Source organism: Typopeltis vanoorti, chromosome 10, assembly GCF_054136105.1.
Source record: "Typopeltis vanoorti isolate ZY-2024b chromosome 10, IOZ_Tvanoo_1.0, whole genome shotgun sequence".
Classification (NCBI taxonomy): Eukaryota; Metazoa; Arthropoda; class Arachnida; order Uropygi; family Thelyphonidae; genus Typopeltis; species Typopeltis vanoorti.
Genome location: NC_143558.1, coordinates 134,343,645 through 134,356,689, shown reverse-complemented (window position 1 = coordinate 134,356,689; position 13,045 = coordinate 134,343,645). Strand labels below are relative to the sequence as shown.

At 35.7% G+C, this 13,045-nt stretch overlaps 1 protein-coding gene across 1 annotated transcript in view; it reads left to right on the top strand.

Annotated features, from left to right (window-relative positions):
* The first annotated feature begins 8,049 nt into the window (after positions 1-8,049).
* Positions 8,050-13,045, top strand: part of Nacalpha (nascent polypeptide associated complex protein alpha subunit) — a 68,061-nt gene continuing 63,065 nt past the window's right edge. The window contains exon 1 of the mRNA XM_090399219.1: positions 8,050-8,139. The gene's annotated coding sequence lies outside the window, so the exon portion shown is untranslated. The remainder of the gene's footprint in view (positions 8,140-13,045) is intronic.

Here is a 13,045-nt window from a genome sequence, read left to right as displayed (position 1 = left end):
ACAGATTACTTTGGTCTTCAATTTCAGTGGAAAAATTTTCTTTATAATTCCTTGCTGATTGGTCACTAACGTTTGCAACACAGATCTTATTTCGTTCAGTTTTGAGAACAGAGGATACGCCGCACATTGTTATAATTGGCTTGCAGGCAATTTTTATAACCGGTCATAAACAGCGGTATTCAATTTCCCGAATGTCGAAGGGTTTCAATGTGTGAAAATTAACGATAATGCATGAATACTTCCACGTTTAAAAATACACGGCTTGTTTACTAACATTTGCTATACAGATGTTATTTAGACGTTCTGGGTCTGACCTTTTCGACATATTGACGAATGTTATTCTCCTCAGAATATTTCTACTATAACATATTTATTAATGAAAAATGCTTAGAAAACTAAAATAACAAATTCCAGGAGAATTTCTCGCGTAACACTTATTCAACTTCCGCGGAACACAGTAATTCGTTCATCGCCGTTGTACATAATGAACGGCGTGTTGCAGCACATTCTGGCGTAACGTGATAACGTGTAAGCAGCGAGTGTTCGTGAAGTTTAATTTTGCATGTGAGTAAGTGTTTGTCTTTTTATTTTCGAAATTTCGAAAATTTTTATTATCGAAAGTCTAAATTTTGCTAATTGTTATTTTAAAGATTTAATTTGCCCAATGGAGAAAAAAAAAGCACCAAAGAAAAGCAATTTCTTTGGAAATGAAAATTGCAATTTTAGATCGCTTAGTAATAGGAGAGGGATCTACGGCAATTGGTAAAGATTTTATTTTAGACAAATCTACTATATGCGAAATTAAAAAGAATGAAGTCGCAATAAGAAAAGCTGTCATTTCTGGCATAAAACTAAGTGCCGAGTTATCATCGTACTCAAAAGATGCTTTATTAGAATACACGGAACGAGTGCTCGTAATTCGGATTGAAGAATTAACTCAAATAAGAATTCCTATAAGTGGTTATTTAATTAAACAAAAAGCTCTTCGGTTTTATGAACAGATGAAGCAACTGGTCTCTTCTGCTTTCCAGGTTGATAAAGAATTTTCGGTTAGCAAAGGATGGTTAACCAGGTTTTTAAAAAGGAATGCACTTCAAACGTGAAGATTACAGGCGAGGTTGCAGCAGCAGCAGATGAAGAAGCAGCCAAAAATTTTCAAGAGAAGTTAGCCAAAATTATTGAAGATGGTGGATATTGTCCCGATCAAGTGTTTAACGCTGACGAAATAGGATTGTTTTGGAAAAAAATGCCTAGTCGAACTGACATCGCAAAGTCTGAGAAAAAAGCAAGTGAGTTTAAAACCACGCTACCGGCCAAGACGTCTATAGACGTTCACTTTATCATGGATGCGAAGTGCTTATTAAAATTGTAATACCATTGTTATAACAATGAAATATATGATGGATACGAAGCGTATGCGGATGCGTATTTGATCCACAACGGCCGGTAAGGGGGTTAAAGCAAGCAAAGATCGAGTAACATTGTTACTTTGTAGCAATGCATCAGGAGATCGAATGTTGAAACCCTCCTCCTAGTAAATCGATTTCTAAGACCACGTGCTCTAAAACAGCTGCTGGTACACTGGATGACTAATACAAAGGCCTGGGTAACAACTGTTGTATTTACTGAATGGTTCAATAATTGCTTTGTACCAGAAGTGGAAACATATATGAAGCAAAAAGCTTTCGATTTTAAAGTTTTATTAATTGTTGACAAAGCACCTAGTCATCCGCATTTAGAACATCCAAATGTGCGGGTAGTGTTTTTTCGAACCAATACAACAAGCATTATTCAGCCATTAGATCAAGGCATAATTGCTACTTTTAAAAAATATTACGTTAAGCACACTTTTCAATTTATATTGGATAAACTAGAAAATGAATCATTAACAATAATTGACGTTTGGAAAAAAAATTATATTTTGGACTGCTTAATTCACGTTGCATCTGCTATCGCTGAAATAAGACCACAAACTTTAAATGCCTGCTGGAAAGCAGCTTGACCTGGATGTGTTGCAAACAGTGCAACCATCTACATTATCAGCTGAAATCATTATTTTGGCACATGAAATTGGTGGAGAAGGTTTTGATACATTTAGCCAGAACGATGTAGACGAATTGCTTGTGGATAATGCCTTAAGTGACGATGATATTATTAGATATAGATTAACTTTAGATACCGTCAAAGATCCAGACAATGATAGTGAAGCGGAAGAAAAACCTGTCCCCTTCACTGCAAATATAATTCGAGAAGGTCTTGAACTGTGTAATAAATTGGAAAATCATTTTATTGTTAATGACACAAATTCTGAACGAACCTTTAAATTCCAACGTGAGCTGAAGAACTGTATGTCTGGATATCACGAGCTGTATGAAAAATTAATGAAATCAGCATCGCAAAGTTTAATCACTGATTACATTGTCAGAAGAAAAAAATAAGCACAGAACGAGGGTGAAGCTAATTCTGTTTGTGAAGAACCATTGCCTTTGCCATACAGATGTGATGAGCTGACTATCTCTTCTGGTGATGAAAGTGATTTTGCATCAGTTCGCAAACGTTGCCGAATATTGTCTAATAGCGATGATTATTCTGATGAGAAAATGTAAAAAAAAAAAAAAAAAGTTACTTTTCAATAAAATTAAATGAATAAAGTTTTAAAACAAATTAAGGCATTCTTATTTTCCTGAATTTTCATAAACTTTTTTATGAGATTTTAGATTTATTTAAATTCATTGCTTCGGTTTTAGAAAATTATGGAATGCATACCTAATTTTTCAACGTAAGTTGGGACTTTTTTTGTGCGAAATTTATGTGTGGTTTTCTGTGGAACGTATCTACCGCATAAAAAGAGACCCGACTGTATATTTCTTTCGAACTATAAATCTCATGACGCAATGTATTTGTCATTTCCTAAGAAAAAAATATACAGAAAATCATATTATGCACAACCCTTAATGAAGAACTTTTTATAGTGAGCGAGTTGTTAAAATGTTGGCACCTCACCAATATACGAGTATATAATAATAAAAATATTATTATATACCCGTGGGCTTTCATTCTTCTTTGAGGAATAGGCGAGGCGGTTTATCCCCAGCTAACTTTTGAAGACTGGGTGGAAGCCATTAGGAACAGATAGGCAAAAACTACTACTGATTTTAATATACATCGGGAAGGAGAATATAGCAGATAACTGCCGCCACTTCGTGGTCATTAACATAATACATATTATTGCCTGAAATACAGCGGATTAGACGGAATTCATCTGTAACTTTATTCATTCGTTTTATGTTTTTTAAGAACTTACCAATTACGTTTTAAATGAAAAATAATATCTAAAAGACGTTCCCCAATATATCTATCCACAAAAATTTCGGAAATTGCTTCCATGTAAATAAATTAATTTTTATTCTTCAAACAAAAACTGTTAAAGAATTAGGTAGAATTCTTTTAGAAAGTTCCCTAACAAATTCTTGGAATCAGGGCAGTAATCTCCAACGTTAGCTGTTACCAAATGGTGAGTCCATACCTGTCGATAATCTTAGAGATAACAGGGCAAGAATATGACACAAAACTGCTACCATCTCTCAAGCCTAACCAATTTATATATATTAATAATGGCGTCTCCCCCCTGACGCCTAGGCCCCCCCCCCGAGTTTCAGACTGGTAGGCCGGTTCTCGAATTCTGATGATTCCAATTTTGAAGACTCGAAACGGGGTTCCCCTGGCGCTTACGGCACCAAACTCCCCCGAGTTCCGGACTGGTAGGCCGGTTCTCGAATTCTGATGATTCGAATTTTGAAGACTCGAAACTCATGATAAATAAACACGTATTGTAGAAAATATGTTGTGTACACATGCACAATCTTTTCATAGGTAGAAAATAATTATTTCTGAGACTATAAATTTCCTTTATCTGTTTCTAGTATGTTATTTCTGAAGTTGATAAGAGTTCTTATATTTAAAATTACTCATAACGATTACATAATGCTGTATGCTTTCTTTGTCTCTCAACAAATTTTGGTAGATCGATTCATCCATAAAATTTATTCTATTTAGAAGCATTATGATAGAATGTTCCAAAAAGAATAAACCTTATTACTAGCTTAGGTAGCATATCACGAAATTCACTAACTACAGCACAGAATGCTGTCTTCTCCTTCAGAGACAGAGCGCACGATTATATGAATTTTCGAAAAATATATTTCTGACACATTTATGAATTTATCATTGCGTGCAGTTCTCGCAGATCATTTCTTTATTTCTGGGTAGCACACTTCGAATATATAATTCTTCCCACTGTCTCCTATTTTTCACATAACTTCTGCATTCTTCTATATCTTTCTTATAAAAAGAAATCGGTTAACGCCTTCTATTCCCGTATAGGGAAGATCCTACCTATTTTAGCTCTATCTAACTTTTGGAGACTGAGTGGGCAGTACAATCTCCAATGGTAGCCAATCAGAAATAGCTGGCCTAAGGTTATCACTAAGCTAATCGGCACATAGTGAAGAGACGACTAACAAATGCCGCCATCTTGTTGTCCCGAGTCGTAACACAATATTTTTATGTCTGAAAATACGTAATGTGGGTTCGATGGTCGATTTTCTTCAGTTTACGGGTCGAAAAAAAACCGAGTTTCTGGGTGAAAAAACCTACCTGCCAGTCCCAGAGATAGATTAACTTGGGAACCGGTTGAAAAAAGGTTTAGAAAATGTTCTTCTAGTTGGCGACTAGATTCGAACCTAAGTCTTTCTTCCTTTGTGCGATCAAGTGCCGTGGAGTGCAAACACCATTTCCATTGAGGCTATATATCGTTCATCTTCGAAGAATCACCTGTTCTGCCTCTCAGGAGGTCCGTGAGATATTGCAGAACAATATCAAATCGTTGCTGTTCTAGAAAGGAAAATCTTGATTACGAACCAAGTTGGTATCTAAAATTACATTATCTGTATTGGATTCTTTATTGGAATAAATGAAGTATGATTGAGTATTAAAGGACTGCCTTTGATTATGTTATCTTTCACATACACAGAGGAAAATGTTATTCAAATGACACATAAGCAGCAGCATATTACTGTACACTGGAACTCCGCCATGCGGGATAGACCAGAGATCAGGATTTAAGGAAGTCAAGGCACGAACACGTTTCCAAGAGGGGGGGGGGGGCATCTGCCTCACGTTAGAAATTTAGAAATTGCAATTATATCCCTCTGCTTAAGGAGATGGTGAAATATATTCTTGAGGTCTTGTTGGTTTAATCGATACCCTTATTTCACTTAAATGAAGGAATAATTTTCTTTTTGTTCCTGAATATAATAATCATGTCTTTTAGATTCCGTTTTATTATTGGAGAAGTGGTCAAAACTTTATAAGGGAACACATGTTCATATTTCACAACAAAGTGTTTGTAGCATAGTTGGAAGAACGATGGAACTTTTGTCCTTAGATTGGAAAAAACCAAGGTGTTCGATTGTCATCACTAACCGAGTAATCTATATATGAGCTTTTTCAAATGAATGTGTGTTACATTGTCCCATAAATGAGTAATGTGTAGCAGATCGTGCAGCATGAACGATAGTTGTACAGTATAGTGTTGGATCGTGTAAAGTGACTTCCGTGATCAGTCCTGCAACACCGTGGATGTCATGTAATAATAATAATATCAAAGCAACTGATGAAATATGTATAGCAGAAAAAAAATCACGTGGAGGTCCTCTTTTTTCCATGAAATTTTTTTTTTTCGTTTCTCAAAATGGGCCAGTCTGCTAGACAGCAAACTCAAAAACTGTGCCATTGGATGGTGGCGTAGACAGTTGATTATGTAGTGATAGCAGTGGGTTGTGTAGTATTGATGGTCGACAGTATATAGGGTGACCAACCATTCTGGATTTTCCGGTAGAGTTTAAGATTCTAATGCATTATCCTGCATTAGTAAATGTTCCAAATTTTGAAATTAGGAACATCGTGCAGCATGAACGATAGTTGTACAGTATAGTGTTGGATCGTGTAGAGTGACTCCCGTGATCAGTCCTGCAACACCGTGGATGTCATGTAATAATAATATCAAAGCAACTGATGAAATATGTATAGCAGAAGTAACACGAAAAAAAATCACGTGGAGGTCCTCTTTTTTCCATGAAATTTTTTTTTTTCGTTTCTCAAAATGGGCCAATCTGCTAGAGAGCAAACTCAAAAACTGTGCCATTGGATGGTGGCGTAGACATTGATTATGTAGTGATAGCAGTGGATTGTGTAGTATTGATGGTCGACAGTATATAGGGTGACCAACCATTCTGGATTTTCCGGGAGAGCTTAAGATTCTAATGCATTATCCTGCATTAGTAAATGTTCCAAATTTTGAAATTAGTCTGAAATTTTGAAATTTAAATTTTGAAATTATATATATATATTGTTTTTTTTTTTTTTAATCTGGCGCGAAAGTCAACACTTTTTCCTACGCTTTCCAGCATGCACTTCTTGATTAACTTGTCGTTACATGTTGGCGGCAATATTATTTCAAAAGGTGAATAGTCAGTGGCGTAGCTGGAGCAGTTGCCGCCCCTTGTTTATTTTTGAAGTAAAACTTTAATTTTAACATTCTAAAATATTATTTTTCTTGCTTTTCTGTTAGCAAAATCATCGGCGAAGTCTATTTCATAGTAATGTAGGTAATTCTTAATCAAATTTTGTTTAAAAAACTCCTCTCACAACTAGCAACACTTACCGCAATTGTGAGGAAAATTCGCAGTAGCATTACAATATTTGAAAATGAGTTCTTGAGACTGTATTTTAGAATTGACTGCAAAAGTTCAAAGTGCCGCCCGGGACGGACCGCCTCCTCCGCACCCCCCTTGCTACGCCACTGTGATTAGTGTTAACACATTGACAGTTGATCAAGTAAACAATGATTTGATGTTTAAATATAAGGAAATAATTTTTTGCCAGTTTGTTCCACCAACCTTAAATTCTTCGCTATATGGAACTGTAAACAATAATGGTGTATAAAAAGGAATGGTTCGAACAATTCGTGAACTTCTACACCAACTGTGTCATATACAGAACTATGGAAAATGAAGTTCGATGAGTGAAGCACTTCAAATGGATTCAAATAATGTTTGCTGCAAATGAATGCAGCATTGGAACATGCATTTTTAATTATCAAGGAGATGATTGAGTCAAAGGAAGAAATTTTGAAAAATATCAACTCGCTCGATAAACAGTTTTTAAATATGTTAACTATAAAATAATTATTTATTAGTAAATTCTATAATTATTTCATGACTCTCTGAGATAACTCTCAAAAATATTCAAATATTCTGTAGATTGATAATAAATAAATACAGGATATAAATTTTTAGAGGATTTTTTTTTCCAGAAAATTTTGTCCCTGATTAGCATGAGTAAGAAATAGTCATTCTGTTCATGTAGTATAAAAATGTCTTGGGACTTTATATAACACCTCCAGGGAGTCGAAGATTCATCTATGCATACTCTACAACTCTCCGTCAATCCACTAACCACAACAACCTTCATTATCTCTGCTGATTACTACTAGTGGTATTTCTACAGAAAAGCATCCATGCCCACGGTGGGATTCGAACCCGCAGTCTTTTGGGTAGAATGCGGATACGCTAACCACTCGGTTAACCAGACCGGCATGTAATAATAGTAATACCATTAATAAAAAAACAACAGAAAACTGATATATGTATTTTTTCCCCTACCTTTATTTATTTGTAGTTTGAAAAAAAATCGCTAATGGTTTTTATTCACTTATGGGGAGTAGATATAAATAAAGAATAAAATAAAATCCGCTAACGTTTAATTCCCATTTGGGAGCAGGCAAGGCCTCTTAGCCCTAAAGAAATTTTTTTGTGGGTGCAACCAAATATGATTACTTTCTTCTAACTTTTTTTAAAAATTCCCCTTTAAAGATTAAGATCATTTTTGACTGTAATTGTTAAATATCTGACGCGAAATGAGTTTGCAATACAGCGTGAAACTATGTTAGGATTGATAGGAGAGGGCGCTGAAATGTAAAAACACTGAAAAAAAAACCTTCCTTCCGCCATTGTTTCGTACTGAGAGCACGTTGTTACTGTTAGTTGTCGGTTTCAGTTATTTGCAAGTAAATATCAGGTAACTTGATGAGCAATAAATGCTACTTGTTATTCATTTAGGAATTAGTTTATTTAAACCTTGATAACTGTTAGCACGTTTCTTAATTATGATACGATCTGTCTTGCATTGGCACTTTTTCATTATTAATGTGATACATGGTTACGTGATTGGGAGTAGCCAGCAGTGTTAGTTTTCAGTATACGATGAAATAAAAGTGGTAATTTATATCTATACGCTTTAATTTTAAATCTTAAGTTCAATGAGTTTGCAATACAGAGAAATAGATTAGCACAGACAACACTCAAAATATGCAAATAATTTATACAAAAATCCAACAAAGAATAAGAATATGTTTGAGTTTGTAACACTGTTTACAAACTCAAACTGTGTTAACCCTTTCAATGCGTTATCCATTCATTGATAATTTTACTTGAAAAGTGGCGTTACGTAGATCCGCCTGCTAAGTATACTTTGAAAAAGCAGCCTGATCACTGGGAACATTGAGTTGTTAAAGAATTTGATACCATATGCTCAGTAATAATGTTTGTCCTTCAGTAGTACATTGAGAAAATCTTGGAAGTGAACGCATATTTTTTTAGTGTAATAATTATATCATTTTATTTTAACCTGCTGTTTTTTTCTTTTTTTGTGTTTCTAGTTAACCCTGTAAGAGTGGGTGAATCTGACAAATTTGTTAATTTTAAAATGAACTGTGTGTGTGAGAGAGAGAATGGGACCACCTGCAATGCGTATTTTGGTTCCATGAAGGTGTGATGATGATAAAATAACTCCTAACTTTATAGCAATTACATACTTAAAAGGGTAGAATGATATGAGTACTGTTAGTAGGTCAATGATGGGGTGGAGGAGAACAAACAATTCTGATCAAATAATCTGTTACAGATTTAAAATGTAAAGGATGTGTTTTCCAGGATAGAGAGAACATGATGGGGGAGGAGACTGTTTTCTGTTGATAGCAGAATTCCAGTCAACTAAAAGTAAAACTTTGGAAGGTGGAGGAGGGCTACAGAAGTGTTATAGAACACACTGCATTTGATGTTATCTGGTTTGAGATGAGGTAAAAGAACTAAATGAGTTTAACTAGGAAAGGAGGACAAAGAAAGATCTGGGTGTCAAACATGGATTAGTTCAAATGAGTTAGGGTGAGTAATTATAATGGGAGATAATTTTTGAGGATACTAAACTGGTGATATGGATAGGAGAATGGCTCAGGGAGAGATACCAGAAGGTGCTGTACATAGGAGCAGAGTCGAGGATGAGGCAGGTGACCAGTGGTGTGCCTCAGGGCTCTGTGCTTGGGCCATTATTGTTTAATTTGTACATAAATGATATAGGAAATGACTTAAAGGAAGATATTTAGTTGTTTTGATGATGCAAAGTTGGACAATAAAAAATTAAGCTAATGTTGAGAGTTTGCAGGATGATTTAAATAAGCTGGCAAAATGGGCAAAAGGTAATGGATGTCAGTTCAATGTGGAAGAGTGTAAAGTTATGCATTTTGGGATTAAAAGATTACCAGCTGTGTACTACATTGATGGAACAGTACTCCAAGAGATTGATGAGGCTAGGGAATTAGGAGTGTTGGTGGATAGGGAGATGAAGTTCAGGGGACACATTGCTAAGGTGTCCAAGATTGCACATAGGATTACTTGGTTATTGAGGAAAACACTAACATCCAGAGATAGGTTATTATTCCCCTTTATAAAGCATTGATACTTCTACATTTGGATTACTCTGCTCAGGTTTGGTCACCTGGATTCTTTGGAGATATGGAGGTCGTGGAGAGGGTTCAGAGGACAATGACTAAGTTAGTGAGTGATGTAAAAAATGCTCCCTATATTGATAGATTGAGAGCTCGTAGATTGCAGAGGTTGGTTGATAGGCAGAGAAGAGGGAATATGATAGAAACATTTAAATTACTAAAGGTTTTTATAAGATTGATGCAGGGAAAATGTTTCAGCTGTGTGATAGTGATGGAAGAACAAGAGGTCATCCCTGGAAATTAAGGAAAAGTGTGGTTAACAAGGGTGTGAGAACGAGGTTTTTCACCTGGAGGGTGGTGAATGAGTGGAATGCATTGCCTGACTCAGTTGTGAGTTCTTCGTCTGTAAATGAATTCAAGAAGAGATTTGATAGTTTGGGTCTTCCACGTTACTGACTCCATGGAGATGCCAGTAATAATAATAAAATAATAATAGTAATAGATTTATGCAGCTATCGAGAGATAATTACCTAAAACTTGATAGAGAGGGTCCTAGGTTTAAAAGTACTAGACACTAAGTGAAGAAAATCAAGGAATATTAATGTTGTTGTTCAGGCTGGACAGTAGCATCATGGTGTGGACTGCCTTGATTCTCCTTTAGAGCTATAGTTGGTTCATGATCTATCATTGACAATTGATAAAGCAAACCTTCGAAGATATGTTCCCGGTCTGAGGCCTTACAATCTGTGCAAAGTACCCAGAGTCATGAAGATTTCACACTGAAGTTCAATTTCTCTTTGTGTAATAAAAGCTTTCATCCCCAAAAGTTAGAGCTGTGTTGCATGTATTTACTCTTGAATTACCACAGTTATCCAAACAGAAAGGTTCCTTCTAAGGAGCCATAACCAATTTAATGTACCATTTGTGGTTTAACCTTGCCGAGGCATGTAATAAGCATATGACTACTGTCTCGAACAACCTGGTAATACTCGATAAATGAATGCAGTGTATCACTTCATTACACAATTCAGTTTTGACTGCTTTGTAGTCACAGTGCACATCTTCCAATGCACCAAGTTTGAAGACACGAATACTAGATCTTGCACTGAAGAGCAGTTCACCTCAATTCCATTCCAGCTGCAAAAGACATTCGAAAATCATCTTTGACTTTTAATGAAATCTTGGTGCTTGGTTACATCAGAAGCAAACTCATTAATTTGAAACAAGTCAGAGGATTTGTTTGCAACTAAGGTAACCACTTTTCATCATCATGCACTCTAGACCAGACATGGTAGAAGGGATACTGGAACTGAAGTTTTTTTTTCAAAATTAACTTCTCTTTAGTTCCAGTATCCCTTCTAAAATGAAATTTTGAGATGTCTGGTCTAGAATGTGTGATATCGCTCCTCTTATTCAGGTGAAAAGTGGTTACTTAGTTGCTAACAAATCCTCTGATTTATTTGAAATCAGTGAGTTTGCTGCTTATGTAACTAAGCACTAAGATTTTGTTAAAAGTCAAAGATTTTTTAATGCCTTTTTCAGGTGGAATGGAATTGAGATGAATTGCTCTTCAGTGCAAGATGTATGTACTGGTGCCTTCAAAGTATACTTCAAAAGTACATACTTCACCAAGTGACTGTGACTACAAAGCAGTTTCGAACATTGCCATGACATCAGAAGTTGCAGAGGAAGGGCATTAGTACTGCATGAGATATGGTCAAGACAGTTTTGAGGGAAGTAGTATCTGACTGTATCCAGAATTATCTGAGTTAAGACATTTAATAACATCATTAAGCAAAACTGCATCAACAACAAAATGCTATGGAAGGAATATAAGATGAATTCTAATCAAGCTTATGAACACCATATTGCACAGATTGGTGAGTGACCAGAATAACAAGGGAAGCGAAATCAGATTATGAGATGAAATTTGCTTAGCAGGCAAGACAAATCTGTATTCCTCTAACAAGTGAAAGCGAGAAGGGTTATGGAAGGATAATGTTAATGAACACGCAGATTATAGGAAGGTGACAGTAACTAAAGAAATATGCTTGTAGTACTAATCAAATATGCTATAGGTTGTCACATGTTTTGTGAGTGGAATGATGAAAAAAAAAAAAAAATCCAGTGTTCACTAACTTTTCAACCATATGTCATTCAGGTGGAACTAATGGAGTAACTGATGTAATGATGGTCAGGGTAAGAATAGAGATACATGGCTGGAGATGCTCAGAATATTACAAATCAAAAGAGGTGAGTTCAATCATGGAAATAAATGGGATGTAAATTAGTAATGACTTACCAGGTTTTTTTTTAGTAGGAATCCGATTGCAGGAGAGCTGTGTTATTTGGGATTATGGCCAAAGCAACTAAAGTTGAGGCCAGTGTATGTCTGTCAGTTGCATGTGTTTGCCTGTTTCAGCAGGATGAAAAGTCCTGTCCCATATCTTACTTGCCTTCAGTTGAAAAGAACATATAGAATTTCTTCTTGTCAGAAAGAGAGGCAGGATTGCATGAGTAAGGTGCAGAGATTGAATGCTAACCTGTTTGTTCTCCAGACTTGTGGTGGTTTAAGATTTAAAAAAAAAAAAAAAAAAAGACTGAGGTCAACTCTATACAGGAATGAAGTAATACGAATGTGAGTCTTCTCAGATAGCATGACTTGTAAAGGGGAAGTGCTGCATTGTTGACTTACTCAATTTTTAATCATAGTGTGACAGATGAGTTATATAAAGGAAATGGCTATGCTTTGTTGTTATTGCAAAGGTGTCAGATAGTAGATTTGAGCAAATGGCTGTGGATATGGAGCTAGTAACAGATAAGAGAGTGGTTGATAGACACTTTTATTCATCTAATGCTTTTTATTGAATTGTTTATTGTGGAGTAGAATCAAGGAGAAATTAGCTGATCAAGGGCATGGACTCAGCAGAGTTCTGTACTTTGTCCATGCTGTATAATTCTTGTTACTGGTGCAGCTGTTTCTCCTATAATGCAGTATATATATGTTCCTAAAAATCACTGTTATACAATTTCACATCAGCAAAACAGCAAAAAGTCAGCTACTGGAACAAATCCTAAAACCCACCCCAACTCAACATCACCAGAGTGCAAGATCAGTACTATCAGCATAAGAAGCCTGAATGGCAAAGAAATGGAGCTAGCTGAGGAATTGGATAAGTACCAGATCGACATAATAGGAGT